Source organism: Saimiri boliviensis, chromosome 14 (assembly GCF_048565385.1).
Source record: "Saimiri boliviensis isolate mSaiBol1 chromosome 14, mSaiBol1.pri, whole genome shotgun sequence".
Taxonomy (NCBI): domain Eukaryota; kingdom Metazoa; phylum Chordata; class Mammalia; order Primates; family Cebidae; genus Saimiri; species Saimiri boliviensis.
The window spans coordinates 94,761,244-94,783,572 of NC_133462.1; the positions used below are offsets into that span (position 1 = coordinate 94,761,244).

A 22,329-nucleotide genomic window follows, 5' to 3' on the forward strand; every position below is an offset into this window, starting at 1 on the left:
CTCTACCAAAAATGCAATAAATTAGCAGGGTGCGGTGGTGTGCACCTGTGGTCCCAGTTACTTGGGAGGCTGAGGTGGGAAGATCGCTTGAGTCTGGGGGTCAAGGCTGCAATGAGCTATGATTGTGTCATTGTACTTCAGCCTGGGCAAGAGAGCAAGACCTTGCCTTAATTTTTTTTAAAAAAGAGTGTGTCCAGGCCAGTCGCAGTGGCTCAAGCCTGTAATCCCAGCACTTTGGGAGGCCAAGGCAGGTGGATCACAAGGTCAAGAGATCAAGACCATCCTGGTCAACATGGTGAAACCCTGTCTCTACTGAAAATACAAAAAATCAGCTGGGCATGGTGGTGCGTGCCTGTAATCCCAGCTACTCAGGAGGCTGAGGCAGGATAATTGCCTGAACCCAGGAGGTGGAGGTTGCGGTGAGCCGAGATCGCACCATTGCATTCCAGCCCGGGTAACGAGAGAAATTCCGTCTCCCCCCCAAAAAAAAGAAAAAGAAAAAAGAAACCCATGCTCAACTCCAAAATTATTCAGATGCCACTCAGAATATAGATAAAACAGTTAGTGATAAACCTAAGTTCAAGGAATGATTTATTGCTTTAATCACTATATCACATGTTCTTGTTGTTGAGACATTACTAATAAATCCAAGGTCATGAGTAAACAGATATTCAAGGGACTCCATTCCTTGGCCTTAGGTGGTACCTCTTGGTTTGGCATCATCAGGCAAAGACAAAGATCATGTAAGATGCTGGGTTTGTAATCTTTTCCTGATAGACCAAGGTGATTGGAATCACCCCAGTTTCCTGGTGTCATGAAGTTGCTTGTAGCTTTCGTTTGGAGAGTCTTTTGGGTCCCTGAGATCCTTTGTCAAAGCCATGCCCACAGCCTCTTGGCTGCTCCTTACAGCCCTGAGCCCTCACGTGATGGCCGTGTCATCCAGCTGTGGGGCGGGGTCATGTGCTCGCCAGCTAAGTGAATCAGCCCTTCCAACCGGCAGAGCTCCTAGGCTTAGTCCACATAATGGTAGGGGGTGAAGAAAGCAGAGCCACCCATAGAATAGGGGTCCTGGCTCCAGTGCTTGATCATGGAGTAGGCACACAGAGCCCAGAGCTCCTCTTTGGTGGGGTCCTGGACTGCACCCAGGTCACAACATCCATCACCCGGGCCTGGTCCATGGCAGTAAAGAACACAGAGTCATTGTTCAAGGTATAAGGAGGCCAGGATGACCCTCGTGCTATTGGGGAAGATGCGGTTGGAGCAAAAGATAAAGTGGGAAGCCTGGTCAGTGCAGGACCCACCACTGAAATGCCGTGGTGCTCCCAGGAACGCTTTGTGCAGGCCGGTATCGCTTTGGTGGTGCTGTTGTAGTGGACCGAATGTCATGCATCCTCCTTGCGTGGGAAGAGGGGCAGCTGGAGACAGAGGAGTCAGGCAGCCCTGGCTGTGCTGGCCGCCAACACCTGCTCAGTGGTCAGACGCAACTTGGGCTGCAGGGGGTCGGGCGTTCAGTAGGTGATATAGACTTGGTCTCCTGATATCTCCGCCTCCTCTGCCGGCGAATGGAGCGGGATCATTCTGGACAAGGGAGAATTGTGTAGGGCCTGAGGGAGCTGGCTGTAGTCTCCTACAATTTCATAAAACCTGAGAGTGAAGCAGGCAAAGGAAGGAGAGAGAAGCAGGTGCTGGAAGGCCTGGCCTCACTGAGCTGTTAAGTGAGACTGGATCAGGGTGTCAGAGCTGGGAATAGTTTTGCTGAGCTGCCACAGGGTGACGCTCTATCAAAGTCTGGAAACCTAGACAGGAGCCTCCTCTGAGAGCTGTCTGTTCCAGAGTCCAGCTGTGACACGGAGGTCTCCCTGGGCCAGGGGTCAGGGAAGACAAAGGCACTGTCAAAGCTGAGTAAATATCAGCCAGACAGAGAAAGATGGACAGGTGTCCAGGGAGGGTCCAGCATTGTTTCTCCTGTTGCCTACACATCTATAATGATGATTTTTTTTTTTTTTTTTTTTTTTTTTTTTTTTTTTGAGACGGAGTTTCGCTCTTGTTACCCAGGCTGGAGTGCAATGGCGCGATCTCGGCTCACCGCAACCTCCGCCTCCCGGGTTCAGGCAATTCTCCTGTCTCAGCCTCCTGAGTAGTTGGGATTACAGGCATGCGCCACCATGCCCAGCTAATTTTTTGTATTTTTAGTAGAGACGGGGTTTCACCATGTTGATCAGGATGGTCTCGATCTTTTGACCTCGTGATCCACCCGCCTCGGCCTCCCAAAGTGCTGGGATTACAGGCTTGAGCCACCGCGCCCAGCCTAATGATGATATTTTAATTTTAGCAGTAGTCATATGCCTGACACTGTTCTCGTCACTTTACACACATCCTGTCACTTAATTGTCACAACCAACCTGGGAGAGAGGCTCCAGTACTGTGGTCATTTTAGACAAGATACTGTCTGTCTTACTGTGGCAGAGAGATAGACAGTATCTTGCCTGGGGTCATACAGCACATTTGAGTCCAAAGTCCAGTTTATAGGACTCTCTGCCTTAAACCTGGACCAGCTATGATAATTTCAATGGCAACTTGTTTGATTTCTGTGTGAACACACATAGAAATCTTAGGGATCTGAGTGCACATTCATAATGACTGCAGAGTGTATGGCCCCAAAGAACCAAAAGGATCAGAATCTAGTTTGAAGAGAGTTTATTCAAGCACAAAGTTGAGGATAGGCCTGCCTGGGAAGCACAGATTCCAAAGAATGAAAGTCAGTGCTCCAAAGTGCAGAATTTGAGACCGCTTATATAGATAAAGCTTGGGGATGTTTTACAGAATTTCAACATCTTTCTCTGTAAGGCTTAGTGCATAGTTACAACAATCTGAGTAGCTCAAGGTAGTCTTGCCCTCCCTCTCCCCCTCCCTCCCTCCGTCCCTCCCTTGCTTTTTCTTTCTGTCTGTCTTTGAAAGGCATATTTAGCATTCTACACTGAAGATGTAACAGTCACAGAGGGTCTTGGGTGTCATCTAGTCTGAATTAGGTACCAGACAATAAAGGCAGTTAATCTAAAAAAAAATCAGTGATTGGAAGGAGGGGTGAAGGTCTGATCTCTGGTCCCTGCTAGTCTTTTAGAGAACAAGTTCAAAAATGAAGAGAATTAAGAAGTAATCTAAGAAGCACAATTGTACACATGCTACGCGATTCAACCTCCAGGACCTAACTTTTTCCTTGGCATAATACATTTAGAGAGTCCTGAAATTTTATTTTCTTTTACACCTGGCTGTTAAGAGACTACCTCTAAGTCCTTGGAATATCCTGCCTGATAAAAGTGTTTTTATTTACTTGGGGCTTGGGCTACCCTAGACAGTCTATGTGAACAATATGATTCATGGTGTGGGACTTGGCTCATGCAGTACCAGCTTGATCTTTGGATGGGCTGGAGACTCAGGTTAACCACCCAGGTAGTCAATCATATCTATTTGACTTACCCCTGATAGAAACTCTGGACACTCACTGGAAGTCTGTTGTTGTCTTTTCTGGATACTACTTATGTTTTACCTTTGGTCATTTTATTTATTTTTCCAGCTTTATTGAGGTACACTTCATATCCAGAAAACTGCACATAATTAATGTATACAATTTGGACATAGATACATATTCATGTTACCATTACCTCAATAAAGGTAATGAACACATCCATCAATTTCAAAAGTTTCCTTTTATCCCTTTGTTGTTGTTTTTGATAAGAACACTTAACATACAAAAAGTCCTTTAAAATTTTTAAGTTAACAATACCTTATTGTTAACTATATGCACTATGTTGTACAGCAGTTCTTCAGAACCTATTTTAACTGTAACTTTACATGCATTGAATAACAACTCCCCATATCCCTCTCCCGCTATGTGCTGGTAACCACGATTCGATTCTGTTGTATACTTTTACATGTTTGACAATTTTGAATACCTCCTATTAGAGGAATCATGCAGTACCTGTCCTGTAACTGACTTATTTCATTTAGTATCATGTCTTTCAAGTTCATCTAAATGACTGCAAATGATAAGATTTCCTTCTTTTTAAAAGGTTGAATAATATTCCATCGTTTGTATGTTTGTATATACATATGTGCATTTTCTTTATCCAGTCATCTCTCCATGGATATTTGGGTTATTTCCATATCTTGGCTACTGTGAATAATGCTACAATCAATGGGAGTGCAAATATCTCTTCAAAATTATAATTTTTATTCTTTTGGCTATATACCCACAAGTGTTATTGCTGGATTATTTGGCAGTTCTATTTTAATTCTTTTTTTCAGGAAACCATTCTATTTTCCATAATACCTGTACTAATTCACATCTCTACCCCCAATGTACAAGGGTTCCCTTTTCATTACATCATTGACATTACTTTTTTCTTTTGTTTTTGTTGATTAATTGATTGATTATAGACATTCTAACAGGTATGAGAGATGATATTTCATTGTGGTTTTGATTCATGTTTCTCTGATGTGATGTTGGGCTTCTTTTTGTGTATCTGCTGGTCATGGCCATTTGTGTGTCTTTGGAGAAACGTGTGTACTCAGGTCCTTTGCTCATTTTTATGTCAGGTTTTGTTTTCTTTCTTTTTTTTCCTATTGAGTTATAGGAGTTCCTTATGTTGGAAATTAACCCATCATCAGATATGTTATTTGAAAATGTATTCTCATTCTTTGGGTTGTCTTTTTATTTTATGGGTTGTTTCCTTTGCTATGCAAAAACTTTTTAGTTTGATATAGTCCCTCTTGTCTATTTTTGCTTTTTTTTTTTTTTTTCCTGTCTTTTTGGTGTCAGATCTATGAAATCATTGCCTGAACCTAGAAAAGTCAAGGAGCTTTACCTCTATGCTTTCTTCTAGGATTTTTATGATTATGTTGTAGAGAGCCAGAGTAGCCCACCTGCTTTGGGGGAATCAGCAGCAAGGCTGCTGTGAACTTCGGGTGAACTCCAGAGAAGTGAAACGATAATAGGAGAATATGTATGCCTCAGGGTAGAGCAGACAGGCCTAGAAAAGATAACCAGCTTTCACTGACCTTGCTGGAAGATAGTTGTTAGCTGAAGTATGTTAACTGAAGTGGGAGAATAATATTCACAGGCTGTTCTAAGTAACTGCATCCTCCCTCTGCTATGTGCTTTGTGAACATATAAAGTACAGTACTCTGAGACAGGTCGGAGCCAGAGAAACACATCCTCACTTTCCCAGACTACCTGGCCCAGTTTTCTCTATGATGTTTGTCTTTGTGCCCTTCTTCATTCCCCACCGTTTTTAGTGTTCCATTCATTTTGAGTTACTTTTTGTGTAAGATGCAACATAAGATTCCAATTACATGCTTTTGGATGTGGATGTACAATTTTCCCTATTTATTGAAGAGACTATTATTTTCTTATTGTGTATTCATGGCAACCTTGTTAAACATCAGCTGGCCAGGTATGCATGGGTAGCTTTGCTGATTTTAACCTGTATTCTTTCACTCTAATAAGTCAAAACTCACTGTAATGAATATACACAGATTTCCCTTTTTCTTCTTCTTCCCTTTCTTTCCTCCTTTTCTTCCTTCTTCCCTTCTTCCTTCCTTCCTTTTTCTCCTTCCTTCTTTTTTTTATTTCTCTTTCTTCTCTTTCTCCTTCCTTCCTTCCCTCCCTCCTTCCTCCTTTCTTTCCCTTCCTTTCTTCTTTCTGTTAGCTGTGGTCTAACTCTGATTGTGTCACTGGCTAGAGTGCTCTGACACAATCATAGCTTAGTGCAGCCTCAAACTCCTGGACTCATGTGATCCTCCTGCCACAGCCTCCTGAGTAGCTTGGAATACAGGTGTGCATGGCCTGCATCTAGCTATTTTTTTGTTGTTTTAGTTTTTGTAGAAATGGGATCTTTCTATGTTGCCCAGGCTACTCTCTAACTTCTGATCTCAAGCTATCCTGCTACATTCCAAAGTGTTGGGATTATAGGCTTGAGCCATCACACCCAGCATATAACAACTTTTCTGAGTTCTCTAAGTCCTTCCAGCCAATCATTGAGCCTGAGAGTGGTCTTTGGGTCAACTAACAAAAGGCCAATGTTTGGGAACCTAAGAGAAAGAAGACAGAGGAGTGTGACTGAGGAAGCCACAGTCGGGTTTTCCTCTGATTTCAGGGAGACCAGTCCTGCGTACAGAGTGCTAGGCTTCCTCTTTGGTGGTGAGTGGCCCCCATATTTGTGGCTATACTGCCAGCCCAACTTGGCGCACACCAGGACAGAGGAGGAGGGAGATCTGAATAGCATGGGGTTTGCTGCTCAAGGAAGTAACACTGTGACAAGAATACCTTTAAGAATGCAGTGAACAAACAAGGTGATTGAAGTATTCATACCACAAGAAAGCAGCGGAGGGAGAGGCAGGAATATAGGGAAGAGCTTGGAGAAGGGCTCCTCTCTGTTCTCACAGACTAGAAGAAATAACATCAAGGATTGCTTTTTCAGAACTCCATTTACTGATACTTTCATTTAATCAGAAGAGCCAAAGGATTTTTTTTTTTTTTTTTTTTGCTATACCTCTGGGGGTGAGAGAGTCAAAGTATGGAAAAAAGGACTCATTCAGGGATTTAAAAACTGCAGTTTGGGTATCCTGGCTTCTGCTGGGGAGGCACAAGTTCAGGGACCCTGGTTCTATTAAAAATTCTGAGATCTATATAGTGGTAGTCACTACATAGATCTGCTGTGAGCAGATCAGTGCATTTCAGGAAAAGTTCAAGCACAAGTTTCTGTTTTATCTCTGTGTAGTATAAATTGGTTGAATACAACACTCTAGGTTCCTTTATTGTGATTTGTCTGAATTGTCTGGGCTCCTAGGCCATGTCTGGGAGGCTAGTGCCCTGTCCTTTACAGATTGGCAGCAGAGATCTGGCCTGTATGCATGGGCAGAAATCAACATCCAGTTTAGAAATTCAAGCTTACTCGCATGACCCTCAGCTCATCTTCCCTGGCAGAAGAAGACAGGACATCTATGAATGGGGCTTGGCCCCTGCTCTGCTCCCCACTCCAATCATCCTCATATGTGGTGCTCTCAGACATTTAAGGAATTAAATATCTTAACAATATTTAAGGCCTGCAGGGTATTTTTTTTTTCAATATTTTAGAGGAAACAGGTGGTTTTTGATCACATGGATAAGTGCTTTAGTGATGATTTCTGAGATTTTGGTGCACCAAGATTTTGGTACCTGAGTACCCAATGCATAGTCTTTTTATTTAATTTAATTTTTTAATTATACTTTAAGTTCTGGGGTACATGTGCAGATCGTGCAGGATTATTACATAGGTATACATGTGCCATTGTGGCTTGCTGCATCTATTGCCCCATCATCTACATTAGTTATTTCTTCTAATGCTATCCCTCCCCAATCTCCCCACCCCCTGGTATCCCTCCCCTAGCTCCCCCCAACCCCCAACAGGCCCTGGTGTGTGATGTTCTCCTCCCTGTGTCCACATGTTCTCATTGCTCAATACCCACCTGTGAGTGAAAACATGTGGTGTTTGGTTTTCTGTGCGTGTGTTAGTTTGCTGAGAATGATGGTTTCCAGATTCATCTATATCCCTTCATAGGACATGAACCCATCCTTTTTTATGGCTGCATAGTATTACATGGTGTATATGTGCCACATTTTCTTTATCCAGTCTATCATTGATGGCCATTTGGGTTGGTTCCAAGTCTTTGCTATTGTAAACAGTGCTGCAGTGAATATACATGTGCATGTGTCTTTATAATAGAACAATTTATAATCCTTTGGGTATATACTCAGTAATGGGATTGCTGGGTCAAATGGTATTTCTATTTCTAGATCCTTGAGGAATCACCACACTGTCTTCCACAATGGTCAAACTAATTTACACTCCCAACAATGTAAAAGCGTTCCTACTTCTTTCTCCACATCCTCTCCAGCATCTGTTGTCTCCAGATTTTTTAATGATCACCATTCTAATTGGCATGAGATGATATCTCCATGTGGTTTTGATTTGCATTTCTCTAATGACGAGTGGTGATGATGAGCTTGTTTTTTATATGTTTGTCGGCTGCATAAATGTCTTATTTTGAAAAGTATCTGTTCATACCTTTCACCTACTTTTTGATGGGGTTACTTTTTTCTTGTAAATTTGTTTATGTTCTTTGTCTAGTCTGGATATTAGCCCTTTGTCAGACGGGTAGATTGCAAAAATTTTTTCCTATTCCGTTGGTGGCTGATTCGCTCTAATTATAGTTTCTTTTGCTGTGCAGAAAGCTCTTAAGTTTAATTATTTCCAATTTTTCTATTTTGGCTTTTGTTGCCATTGCTTTTGGTGCTTTAGTCATGAAGTTCTTGCCTATGCCTATGTCCTACATTTTCTTCTAGGATTTACATGGTGTTAGGTCTTATGTTCATGCCTATATTTTCTTCTAGGGTTTTCATGGTGTTAGGTCTTATGTTTAAATCTTTACTCCATCTGGAGTTAACTTTTGCATAAGGTATAAGGAAGGGGTCCCATTTTAGCTTTCTGTATGTGGTTAGCCAGTTTTCCTAACACCATTTATTAAATGGGAAATCCTTTTCCCATTGGTTGTTTTTGTCAGGTTTGTCAAAGATCAGATGGTTGTAGATGTGTGGTGTTACTTCCAAGGCCTCTGTTCTGTTCCATTGGTCTCTGCCTCTGCTTTGGTGCCAATATCATGCTGTTTTGATTACTGTAGCCTTGTAGTAAAGTTTGAAGTCAGGTAGCTCGATACCTCCAGCTTTGTTTTGTGTTTTGTTTTTTTGCTGAGGGTTGTCTTGGCTGTGTGGCCTCTCTTTTGGTTCCATATGAAGTTTAAGGTGTTTTTTCCTTGTTCTGTGAAGAAGGTCAATGGCAGCTTGATGGGGATAGCATTGACTCTATAAATTACTTTGGACAGTATGGCCATTTTCACGATATTGGTTCTTCCTAACCATGAGCATGGAATGTTTCTCCATCTGTTTGTGTCCTCTCTTATTTCCTTGAGCAGTGCTTTGTAGTTCTCCCTGAAGAGGTCCTTCACATCCCTTATTAGTTGTATTCCTAGGTATTTTATTCTCTTTGTAGCAATTATAATGGGAGTTTGCTCATGATTTGGCTGTTTGTCTGTTTTTGGTGTATAGGAATGCTTGTGATTTCCACACGTTGATTTTGTATCTTGAGACTTTGCTGAAGTTGCTTATCAGCTTAAGGAGATTTTTGTGCTGAGATGATGGGGTCTTCTAAATATACAATCATGTCCTCTGCAAATAGAGACATTTGATTTTCCTCTTTTCCTAATTTAATACCCTTTATTTCTTTTTCTTGCCTGATAGCTGGCCTTTGTTGGGGTGGGACCAGTCAAGCCAGATCACTTGACTCCCTGCCTTCAGCCCATTTTTTTATGAGGAAAGAGTGGTTCTGTCTTGTTGGTGCTCCAGGTTCCAGCTAAAATGGCTGCCCATTTTGTGCTGGAAACCTGCGGCACTGGTGTTGTAAGCACCCATGAGAATCTCTTGGTCTGCGGGCTGGAAAGACTTTGGCAAAAGCACAGTATCTGAAAGCCAGAGTATCCGGATAAGTCCCCAATGGCCTCTCTTGGGTAGGAGGGGGACTTCTCCAGCCCCTTGCACTTCTCGGGTGAGGCAGCACCATACCATGCCTTGGTTTGCCCTTCTTGGGCTACACCCACCATCCAAGCAGTCCCATTGTGATGAACCTGGTACCTCGGTTGGAAATGTGGAGATCGATTGCCTTCTGCATACTCTCACGGGGAGCTGTGCTCCGGAGGTGTTCCTATTCGGCCATCTTGGTGGAAGTCTCCAATGTGTAGTCTTTTATCCCTCACACCCCTCCAACCCTTCCCCACAAGTCCACCAAATCCATTATATCATTTTTATGTCTTTGCTTCTCATAGCTTAGCTCCCACTTATAAGTGAGAAAATACAATATTTGATTTTCCATTCCTGAGTTACTTCACTTAGAATTATGGTCTTCAACTCCATCCAAGTTGCTGGCTTGCAGTTTTATTTTTTATTTTTTGAATAAATGAATGTAATGAGCATACATTCAACAAACGTATGGTTATCTGACAATATGACAATGAAGGAGTAAAACAATTTTTTCCCTTATGGAGTTTACATTCTTTTTTATAGTTTAAGTTCTGTGGGTACATGTGCAGGATGTGCAGGTTTGTTACATAGGCATACACGTGCCACGGTTGTTTTCTGTACTCTATCAACCCATCATCTACATTAAGTATTTCTCCTAATACGGTCCCTCTCCTAGCCCCCCACCCTCTGACAGGCCTCAGTGTCATGTTCCCTTCCCTGTGTCCATGTATTCTCATTGTTCAGCTCCCACTTATGAGTAAGAACATGCAGTGTTTGGTTTTCTGTTCTTGTGTTACTTTGCTGAGAATGATGGTTTCCAGCTTCATCCATGTCCCTGCAAAAGACATGAACTCATCCTTCTTTGTGGCTGCATAGAATTCCATGGTGTGTATGTACCACATTTTCTTTATCCAATCTATCTTCAATGGGCATTTGGGTTGGTTCCAAGTCTGTGCTATTATGAAAAGTACCACAGCAAATATACATGTGCATGTGTCTTTATAGTAGAATGATTTATAATCCTTTGGGTATATACCCAGTAATGGGATTGCTGGGTCAAATGGTATTTATAGTTCTATATCTGAATCAAGTGGACCTGATAGATATCTTCAAAACTCTCCACCCAAACTGAACAGAATATACATTCTTCTCATCGCCACACAGAATTTACTCTAATTGAACACATAATCTGAAGTAAAATGCTCCTCAGCAAATGCAAAATACTGAAATAATAACAAACAGTTTCTCAGAATACAGTTCAATCAAATTAGAACTCAAGATTAAGAAACTCACTCCAAACCACACCGCTACATAGAAATGGAACAACCTGTTCCTGAATGCCTCCTGGCTAAATAAGGAAATAAAGGCAGAAATCAAGAAGTTATTTGAAGCCGATGAGAACAAAGCAACAACATAGCAGAATCTCTGGAATGCAGCTAAAGCAGTGTTAAGAGGAAAATTTATAGCATTTAATGCCCACATCAAAAAGCTAGAAGGATCTCAAGTTAATACCCTAACATTACAAATAAAAGAAGTAACCCCAAAGCTAGCAGAAAGCAAAAAATAGCCAAGGTCAGAGTGGAACTAAAGGTGATAGAGACATGAAAAACCCTTCAAAAACTCAGCAAATCCAGGAGCTATTTTTTTGAAAAAAATCAATAAAATAGACCAACCATTAGCTAGACTAATAAAGAAAAGAAAAGGAGAGAAGAATCAAGCAGGTACAATTAGAAATGATAAAGGGGACATTGCCACTGATGCCATAGAAATATGAACAACATCAGAAAATACTATAAACACCTCTATGCAAATAAACTAGAAAATCTAGGCCAGGCGCGGTGGCTCAAGCCTGTAATCCCAGCACTTTGGGAGGCCAAGGCGGGTGGATCACAAGGTCAAGAGATCGAGACCATCCTGGTCAACATGGTGAAACCCCGTCTCTACTAAAAATTCAAAAAAAAATTAGCTGGGCATGGTGGCGCGTGCCTGTAATCCCAGCTACTCAGGAGGCTGAGGCAGGAGAATTGCCTGAACCCAGGAGGCGGAGGTTGCAGTGAGCCGAGATCGCGCTATTGCACTCCAGCCTGGGTAACAAGAGCGAAACTCTGTCTCAAAAAAAAAAAAAATAAAAAAGAAAGAAAAAAGAAAATCTAGAAGAAATGGAGAAATTGCTGGAAGCATACACCTTCCCAAGTCTGAACCAGGGAGAAGCTGAATCCCTGAATAGACCGAGTTCTGAAATTGAGGCAGTAATAAATAGCCTACCATCCAAAACAATACAAAACAAAACAAAACAAAAAAAAGAAGCCCAGGATCAGAAGGATTTACAGTTTAATTCTACCAGAGTTATAAAGAGGCGCTGTTATCATATCTTCTGAAATTATTTCAAACAATTGAAAAGGAGGGACTCCTACTCGTTTTATGAGACAAACATCATCCTGATAACAAAACGTGGCAGAGATACAACAAAGAAAGGAAACTTCAGTCCAGTATTCATGATGAACATGATGAACACAAAAATCCTCAATAAAATACTGGTAAACCAAATCCAGCATCACATCACAAAGCTTATCCACCATGATCAAGTTGTCTTTATCCCCAGGATGCAAGGTTGATTCAATATACACAAATCAATGTATGTAATTCATCACATAAACCGAACTAAAGATAAATACAACATGGTTATCTTAATAGAAACAGAAAAGACCTTTGATAAAATTCAACATCCCTTCATATTAAGAAACTCTCAATAAATTAAGTATTGAAGGAAAATACCTAAAAATAACAAGAGCCATGTATGACAAACCCACATCCAAAATCATACTTAATGGGCAGAAGGTAGAAGCAATTCCTTTAAAAACTGGCACAAGACAAGGATGTCCTCTCTTACCATTCTTATTCAACATAGTATTGGAAGTTCTGGACAGGACAATCAGACAACAAAAAGAAATAAAGGGTATTCAAGTAGAATAGAGGAAGTCAAATTATCTTTGTTTGCCGGTGACATGATCATATATCTAGAAAACCCCACTGTCTCAGCAAACTAATGTAGAAACAGAAAACCCAACACCACATGTTCTCAACTATAAGTGGGAGATGAACTATGAAAACACACAGATGGGGGAAGCAGTGGGATGGGGGAAGGGTCAACACACACTGGGGCTGTCAGGGACCTGGAGGGAGGGAGAGCATCAGGAAAAGTAGCTAATGCATGTTAGGCTTAATACCTAGGTGATGGGTTGATTTAAATGACAGAAATTAATAAATATATAAGTTTAATTCCCCAAGTCCATTTTCCTCTTCTTTTTTTTTTTTTTTTTTTTTTTTTTTTTTTTTTTTTTTTTTAGACGGAGTTTTTGCTCTTGTTACCCAGGCTGGAGTGCAATGGCGCGATCTCGGCTCACCGCAACCTCCGCCTCCTGGGTTCAGGCAATTCTCCTACCTCAGCCTCCTGAGTAGCTGGGATTACAGGCACGTGCCACCATGCCCAGCTAATTTTTTTGTATTTTTAGTAGAGACGGGGTTTCACCATGTTGACCAGGATGGTCTCGATCTCTTGACCTTGTGATCCACCCGCCTCGGCCTCCCAAAGTGCTGGGATTACAGGCTTGAGCCACTGAGCCCGGCCTTTCCTCTTCTTTTTATGCATTTTTTGGAAAAATTGTTATTTGGCAAAAAAATTCTGAATTTAATAAAGAAATGGCAGGCCAGGCACTGTGGCTCAAGACTGTAATCCCAGCACTTCGGGAGGCCGATGCGGGTGGATCATGAGGTCAAGAGATCGAGACCATCCTGGTCAACATGGTGAAACCCCGTCTCTACTAAAAATACAAAAAATTAGCTGGGCATGGTGGCACGTGCCTGTAGTCCCAGCTACTCAGGAGGCTGAGGCAGGAGAATTGCCTGAACCCAGGAGGCGGAGGTTGCGGTGAGCCGAGATCGCGCCATTGCACTCCAGCCTGGGTAACAAGAGCAAAACTCTGTCTAAAAAAAAAAAGAAATGGCAATAACTGTTACATACAGTAATTCAAAATCTTTTCACTAAGCTCCAAATAGGATGGTTCTCAATCTTTTAATCAAGAAACTCTTTAAAAGAACACCTAAAACCTAATCAGTTTATTTAGGTTTTTAATCAAGAAATATAAAGCTGCCAATCAGAGTTTCTAATTACCAGGAGATCACCGGTTAACAACCTTGAGGTAATAGCATATGAGCTTTTCAAAGTTTTGTTTAACTTATACATCCTAACTGAGGGGATTTGTTGGTGTTAAGGTGTTAATCACAGATCCATGTGCCAGATACCATATACACACACAACAAAAAGAAAAAGACTATATGATCCCTATATATGTAAGGGGAATAATGTCTAATTCTCATTAGCATCATTGAATTAGGGTAGATAAGAAACCACAATTACAATTGTGAGGGGCAGAGAGACAGATACAAAGCTCTAACCCACCAGGGAGAACCTAGCAAAGGCAGCAGAAGCGATCAAAGTCCCATGCCTTGAGGATGCAACAGAACAGGTGCTGGGAGGCTTCAGGGACCAGGTATACAAGTGGATGTCAGTGCATGTGGGAAGCGGCCTTCAAGGCTGAAGAAAATAAAATGAGGCAAGTCACAGAGCCACAGGAGTACTGCCAGTCAGAAGATAGTGAAGCATTTGTTCTTGGTAAAGAGATGTGATCTAATAAGCTCTAATAACTGACTATAAAACTCAGAAAACCTAACCAATGAGAGCCAGAAAAAAACGCTGGTCTCCATTTCTTAACAGCAACTCAACAGGGAATCCAAGGTTACCTGCAAAACTAACAAGAGAGCAACATATCCTTCCAAAGGCAGAGGCGCCACATGCTCTTTGTGGACGCTCAGTAGCCAATGATCACCGTGCATCCCCTCCCCACCTCCACTGTGACACTAGTCCCTTGGAGTCAAATCCATTGGCAACAACCTTCCTTAGTGGAAAAGGTTTCCCCTCCCAAAATGTAAAACAAAAATGATACATGCAAAGAAAACTCAAAACAGAAATAGACAATCAGAGCAAGCTTTAGCCCCTCATAGCTCACCTGTGCCCCACTGTCAGGCTACTGAAAACAGTGTCTGCCTCATTAAATGGATTCATTACTGCAGAATGTAACAAATGTTAGCGTATCAGTTCTACCACTACATCCCTCCTTATCAAAGAAAAAGCGAACACCACATAAAATATAAACATACCCCAAATAGAAGTCAGCATCAACCTAAGGATCCTACTGTAAGATTACTGCACTAACCCAAGATAGTTCAATCCTATTCTGACCTATTTACAAAAAGAAATGCTCATTCTGAGAGCTCTGGAAACATTACAAATATTGTATTAGATTCCTCTTCTTGAGGTAGTCCAAAGTCTAAAAACAGCAAATTTATATACTTTTCTATCACCACTGAGGGATAATTATCATAAGGCCAACTAAAATCCCTTTCTCCTAATTCTCAGGCTATTATGCTTTTTTCCTTCAGATCAAAGGAAACACACAGAAAGCGATGAAAAGTCATACAAAATTTATGGGAAACACACATAAAGCGATGAAAAGTCAAACAAAATTTAAAGCAAGCAAGACCACCGTAAAAAAAAATTGGGTCATCACACTCACAGTCAAAACTTTGCTAAAGACACAAAAAAATATTTATCTGGTTTATCCAAGCTACAGACCCTTTATAAAGTACTCAAGAAATTAACAGCTTATAAGAATAGTAGAAGAGGGCTGGGAGCGGTGGCTCATGCCTGTAATCCCAGCACTTTGGGAGGCTGAGGTGGGCAGATCACAAGGTCAAGAGATCGAGACCATCCTGGCCAGGGTGAAACCTTGTCTCTACTAAAAATACAAAAATTAGCTGGGTGTGGTGGCACATGCCTGTGGTCCCATCTACTCAGGAGGCTGAGGCGGAAGAATTGCTTGAACCTAGGAGGCAGAGGCTGCAGTGAGCCGTGATTGTGCCACTGCAGTCCAGCCTGGTGACAGAGCAAGACTCCATCTCAAAAAAAAAAAAAAGTGGAAAAATTTTCAATGGGAGCATAAAACTAAAATGAACTCATTATCTGGCAAAGAATTCTTTCAAAATGTCAAGTCCACAGGAAAAGATTTGTGGCCAACTTCACACACCAGCCCACTCACGGTCCAACTGCCTTTGCCCTTTGCTCAGGTTGGCTTCAGAGGTGCAGGGATGTTGGCAGATGCCTGCTCCAGGTAGGTCAGGGAGCCCTGAGGGCTGTCAGCTGGCTTTTTGTGCTGCTCATTGATGTCCTCCAGCACCTGCTGCCAATGCCTCAGCTTTGTCAAGTGCTTCTGGACTAGTGTGTCTTTCTGCTGTAATTCATTCCTTAGTTCTGAGACATCCTCTTTGATAACTTGCTCTGGCTTCTGGACAGATCTTTTTTGTAAGAAAAAACACTCTGTCTGTCTTGCAATATCCAGAAACATCTGGATAAACTGATCAACACCAGTTCGAATTTCTTCCTGATCAGTGCCATTGACATAGTCTTGACTCATCAGAGATGCAAAGCAAGCCTCAAAAGATGATTCCAACTCATCCACCAAAGTACTGTTGGAAGGTCTAGGAGTGCCTGGAGCTGCCTGAAAAAGCGAAGCTTGGCCTGGGTGGCCGGGTGGGGGCTGCCCAGAAAACATACCCCCTAGCAGAGCCACCATGTCTGGAATCTTTTTATACATTAAAAAAAAAAAATTGGTAATGCCTTAAAGCAAGATAGTATCTATAAACAAAGTAGGCTGCAAGGCTTTTATGAAATTTACTCATAATGTAATACATATAATTTAAATATTTTTCTTCCAATTTTTTTCTTAAAGCTTATTTAGCCTATTTCTCAAAGACAATTTCAAAATATGTATGTTCATCAAAGGATTCTAGCTTAATGGGCTAATTTTCTTTTCCAATTCCTATTATGCAGTTCTTTCTTTTAACCAAAATTTGACATGGTTTTTAAGATTTGACTTTGTTTTTAAATGTAGATTAATTCAAAGCAATGCACTGAAAATGTCTAGATGGGCTCTTTGCAGCTCCATAAACACTTAAACTTGGTCCTTTTTTATTAACTTTAAATTACATATGCAAGTATCCAAATTACAGTGAGAATTCTCTCTAGTTTATAAAGGTCTGGAAGAAACAGGCAGCAATCCCACTAAATGTGTATATTACTCCTTGTTTAACTCACTCCCTTTGACCTCATTTCTTTGACTCTCTCTTCCTTCTTTTGTCTCCAGCCATTCTCAAACCCGCTAGGCTTGCTTCACCTCAGAGCCTTTGCACATGCCATTCTCTCTGCTTCAAGTATTTCTCCCCTTGAATTTGGCATGGGGAATTTGCTCTTCATATTTTTTGGCTTTTCCCTCAAATACAACTTTCTCACTGACCAACCTTCCCTGATCAAATTATTTAAAACCGAATTCACAGCAGTCTTATTCATCCTTTTCCCTTGCTTTATTGTCTTCCTAGCACTTTCCACTATGACATACAATATATTTTGTTTGTTTATTGTCTGGTTCTCTCACTGAAAGGTAAGCATCATGACAAGAGGGTTTTTCTCTTTTGCCTCTTTTTTTTTTTTCACTGTTCTAACAGCACTGCCCAGAGGAGTGTATCACAGAGACGACACTCATTTAACACCTGTTGTTGAATGAATGACTGAATGAATGGAGGAGACGCAGGATCTGGGGAACAAAGCAAGTTAGAAACACTGTCCTACATTACCTAGAGTAGCACTCCCACTTCCCCAGGGCTCATCATCTGTCTCCTCAATTTGCTTATATGTGGAATGAATGATGACAAACTAGTATGTGGCCTTTGCTCCAGAATCTCACAAATGAGCGTGATTTATTTTTTGTTTTCTTCTGATCCAGGTGTTCTGGACCACACTTTACAGTGAACAGAAAACCTTTGTGAAGTGTCAGGATGTAGAAGCAAATACAAACTCTTCACTAAGTGGCCCTCTTTTTTAATGTTAACAGGGTTTGGTCCCAGGGATTTCTGTGTTCAAAGCCTTTCAGGGCAAAGTAGTTTTCTGTGGAGCACACTGTCCTGTATACCTAATGGGATGCTAGGTTCAGCTGGACAAAGTCCTTGTAGAGCCGTGATTTTCAAGGGGTAGGGGGAGACATTTGTCATAACTAGAGTGGAGAGTGTGGCGTGCTACTGGCATACAGTTGCTAGGGATGCTCACTAACCTACAGTTAAGGTTCCATTTTTACCAAGTAAAAATATAGGTAGGTATTTCCAGTTAATTGTGAATCTTAGATGAACACTGTTACCTGAAATTCAAATTTAACTGTATTTCATAGTGACCCTGGCCTCGTGCAATGCACAGGACAGCCTCCTTCCCTCTCAACCATTATCCAGGCCCAAAATGTCGAGTGGAGGTTGAGAAACCCTGCCACACAGCAGTGGTTTGCAAGCCCTACTCTGTACCACAATTACCTTCAGGCTTGGTTTACTGGGCGCACCCTCAGGCCTGGAGTGGGGTCCCAAGATTCGCATTTCCATCAATTTCCCCAGGTTAGCTTGGGGCCACATTTGAGAATCAATACCCTAGACAAAGAAAGTCCCCATGCTGTCCCGATTAGCAAGGAAGAAAGTTTCAAAGTACAGGGCGCGGTGACTCAAGCCTGTAATCCCAGCACTTTGGGAGGCGGAGGCGGGTGGATCACGAGGTCAAGAGATCGAGACCATCCTGGTCAACATGGTGAAACCCCGTCTCTACTAAAAATACAAAACATTAGCTGGGCATGGTGGCGCGTGCCTGTAATCCCAGCTACTCAGGAGGCTGAGGAAGGAGAATTGCCTGAACCCAGGAGGCGGAGGTTGCGGTGAGCCGAGATCGCGCCATTGCACTCCAGCCTGGGTAACAAGAGTGAAACTCCGTCTCAAAAAAAAAAAAAAAAAAAAAAAAAAAAAAAAAAAAAGGAGGACGGGGTGGGAAGGTAAGGAAGCGGGGCGGGGAGAGCTGGTCCACGGGGGTGGGCGGAGTTATTGCTGCCGTTCCGGCCAGGCAGGCATTTCCGGGGTCCCTCTAGGCGTCGCGGAGGTCCCGGCGTCTCGATGGTCGCACGGGTCGGGGCGTGGCCTGGCCCGGGGGCGTGGCGCGGAAGGCGGGCCGAGGTGCGGCGAGCACTCTCGTGCCGGACGTTGCGCGGCCGTGACGCCCGACGCCAACGCTGGCGCCGCGCTCCTGTTCCGCGCGGTTCATCGTCCGGATCAGGATCGCGAGGCTCCGTCTGGGCCAGCGCAGGTAGACATCACTGTGCCTGCACCGCAGGCAGGGCTCCGCTTGAGTAGGGGAGCGGTTGGCCTGATGTTGCGTTTTCTCTACGGCGTCCGAGGAGCTAGTCCTCACTGCTGTGCGCAGACTGTGGAACAATGGGCTACCGGGCGCCGAGTTCAGAGGGCCGCCAGGGGGCGCTCCCGCTGCGTATGGGGTGCCAGGCCGGAGGCCGGCCCGGCTGAGCCAGAGGCGGGGCGGGGGGCGGGGCCTGAGCGGGGGGCGGGGCCAGGACGGGGCGGGCCGAAGAGGGTCGGATCAAGTGCGCGGTGGGAGGGGCCAGGCCGGGCTCCGGCGGGGCGGGCGGGCGGCCGGAGGCGCGCGGGCTGGGCTAGGCGGGACGGGGCGGGGCTAGGCGGGGCGGGGCGGAGCGGAGCCGAGTCGGGCCGCATCGCGCCCCCTAGGCGGGGCGGGGCTAGGCGGGGCGGGGCGGAGCCGAGCCGCATCGCGCCCTCTAGGCGGGGAGGGGCGGGGCGGGGCTAGGCGGGGCGGGGCGGGGCGGGGCTAGGCGGGGCGGGGCGGGGCTAGGCGGGGAGGGGCGGAGCGGAGCCGAGTCGGGCCGCATCGCGCACCCTAGGCGGGGAGGGGCGGGGCTAGGCGGGGCGGGGCGGAGCCGAGTCGAGCCGCACCGCGCCCCCCGGAGGGTCGGCTCCGCGCCGGGACGGGGTGGGGCCGGGCCGTTCTGAGCGTCCGCCTGGGAAGCCGCTGAGGTTTCTGAGGGTCTTTGTTTTCGTTTTTCTCTCGCTTTTGAGATAAGAAAAGGGAGGGAGCCTCCGTATCTCACAAAAGCTTCCTGAGCTGTTGTGCACCTGGCTCGACTTTGGGGTGTTACGTCTATTAAATGTCTTTTGAGAAAGAATTTTTATCTTGAAATAATTTAGGAAAGTCACAAAACAAGCAGAAATTTCCATGTACCGTCCGCCCACTTTTCCTAGGGGTTAACATCTTACTTTACAGAACAGTCAGCAAAGCCAGGACATTAACACCTACAGTCTTAAAATTTCTCTACTCCCACCTGTTTCCTTTTTGTAATTTAGGCTCCAAGACAGCATTTAGTTGTCCTGTCTTTCCTTGGAGAAATTCACATTTTAAACAGCAGCTCTCCCTCCCTCCCGCCCCTGAACCCCGGGACCCTTTGGAGTGGCCTGGGGAGCTCCGGGTCTCACGCCAAGGTGCCTTTTCTTTGCTGTTCAGGTGAGGGTGTCCAGTTGGACCTCTGGGCAGCTCGTGACCACCGTCTGTTCCTCCTCCCAGTGCTGCTAGGCTTGGTCCATGGCGCCTCTGTGTTCCAGCCAAAAGGGGCTTGAAATCTGGGAGGCCTCCTTGATAGGCTTTCTCTCCTGCCCCCGCCGCAGCCAGTTATCCAGACTTGACGGTTTCCCGTTTTAAATCCTCCTCAGGTGTGTCCGCTTCTCCCCATAGGCCCCACCCTTTTGCCTAGACTTTTTGCCTCCCTGCATCTGCTTTGGGTCCCGCCCTCTCAGTTGTCTGTACTGCAGCCAGAATGAGCTTGTTAAAATTCAACCTTCATTGTGTTATGCTCTGCCTATAATTTTTTTTTTTTAATTTCCCATTGGTCTTATCTTTAACAGGGCCTTCAAGGCTCTGCCGGGCTGGTCCAGCCTCTTGTACCCTGTGTCCCGTAGGTTCCCTACTCTGGTCTGACTGCTTTGCATTCTTCTCATGTACTGTGCCTTTTACCTGGGGTGCTGTTCCCTACCTGCTGAGGGAATTGTTACTCTTCCTGCATTTCTCTATTACGTTATCCTTTCGTCAGGGAGATATTCTCTGGCCTCCCTGACTAGGTCAGGTTCCATTTTATGGATTCTTATCAACACTTTCTTTCCTTCTTAGTTCTCTCATAGTTGCAATTTTATGCATATATACCTAGCACACAGTAGATAATTCACATATTTGCCAAACGAATGAAAAAGTGATAGTGTGGCTGCCCAACTACCTCTGTCTAGACATTATTCCCTTTGGGTGTTTGCATGGTATGTAGGGGTACTGTCTACCCGTGTCCTCTTCCTCTGTTGGCTGTCTCAGGCAGGGCAAGAAAAATGGAGGAGCCACATGTGAGGGGATGGAGGGCCTGGCGAGCACAGTTTGCAGACTCTTGAAAGGTAGGATGGCTTTCTGCTGAGCTTCTTACGTATGTATCCCCCTCTGACTTGGTTGAGTTCACTGTATTAGACTGTATTAGACTCTTCACTGACAGATATCCCTGTACGTGGTTCCAGAGACTCTTTCAGGAGTATATTTTAGGGTCAATCATATATCAAGAGTTTCTGGTTCTTTTCTAAATAGTTTTCTCAAAGCCAAATAGTAAAGATGAAAATGAAAGTCTGCTGCAGATTGAGAGGGATGGGGTGCCCTAGAGTGTGGCCATCTGGCTCTGTGGCATGATTAGTTTGGTTCAGCAAGTATTTATTAAGGGTCTACTGCATGCCAGATGCCATGTTTCCTTCTGGAGATACAGAGGTGGGGTCAACTTGAAGGTGGATGACTTATTTTAGTCTATTGTGGTGAAAGCTGTGATAAGAGGAAGACTTGATTGGAAGCTTGATGGATGGAGAAGGACATTGATTGCAGGGGGTCCCACAGGCAAGGAATAGCGCCCCAGGCAAAAGGCACAACACACACGAAGCAAGCAAAGCTGTCTGGCCAGATTAGGGACCCTGAGTGAGACAGGATACGAGAAGAGGCTGGACCACCCTTCAGCAGTGGTCTGAGCCTAGTTGGGACTGTGTGGGGATAAGGCTGGGGACCAGGTTGTGAATGACTTTGATTTTATATCAGAGCTTGGTTGGATTGTGACCCAGGGCAAGTTCTTGGTAGGCTCTGAGGATAGGCATAAGCCTCCAAATGATTGGAGGCTGTCAGTCTGGATGTTAGTAAGTGGATGGAGCCAGCCTATAGCACAGTGAAGGAAAAGGTGGTAAACTGCTGAGAGATGAAGCAACTGTGAAATGGTAACACAAATCAGGCTTCTTGCCCCAAACCTGGCTGGACCTGGGGAAGAAGTCGGAATGTTTGTTTTATCAGTCATATGGATGCACCCCTTAATCAAACAGAATTTCTGCAACAAAATGTATAGACATTTATAGTAACAAAATTAGACATTATGAAGAGCCTCACATCAGTTCAAGTTCAGCTGCCGAAGTTTGTTGCAAAGTTTTGAAAGAAAGTTCAGTTTTTAAAGCATATTTGGCTTTTGGAATTGCATGTGAGGGGGTTGTGGACCTGAAATTACAGTTAACACTTGGGAAGCCAAGCCTAGTATGTCTGCTTTACACACATTGACTCTTACTGTTTTCACAATGCAATTAGGGTAGGTGTACCATATGATGATCCCATTTTACAGGTTGAAGATGGGGCACCATGTAGTCTCTTTGGTAAGTGACTTTCC

General features: G+C 43.9%; 1 protein-coding gene and 1 pseudogene across 13 annotated transcripts in view; one reads left to right on the forward strand and one right to left on the reverse strand.

Moving 5' to 3' along the window:
• The window catches only part of PGBD2 (piggyBac transposable element derived 2), a 120,675-nt gene that overhangs the window by 11,803 nt on the left and 86,543 nt on the right, over positions 1–22,329 (forward strand). For 11 of the 13 annotated variants that reach the window (XR_012513630.1, XR_012513629.1, XR_012513627.1 and 8 more), the window contains exon 1: positions 18,768–18,890. The exons of the other annotated variants lie outside the window; for them this stretch is intronic. The gene's annotated coding sequence lies outside the window, so the exon portion shown is untranslated. Of the gene's footprint in view, positions 1–18,767; positions 18,891–22,329 lie in introns of those variants that run through there. 13 annotated transcript variants of the gene reach the window in all.
• Positions 15,661–16,299, reverse strand: LOC101028321 (mediator of RNA polymerase II transcription subunit 28 pseudogene; annotated as a pseudogene).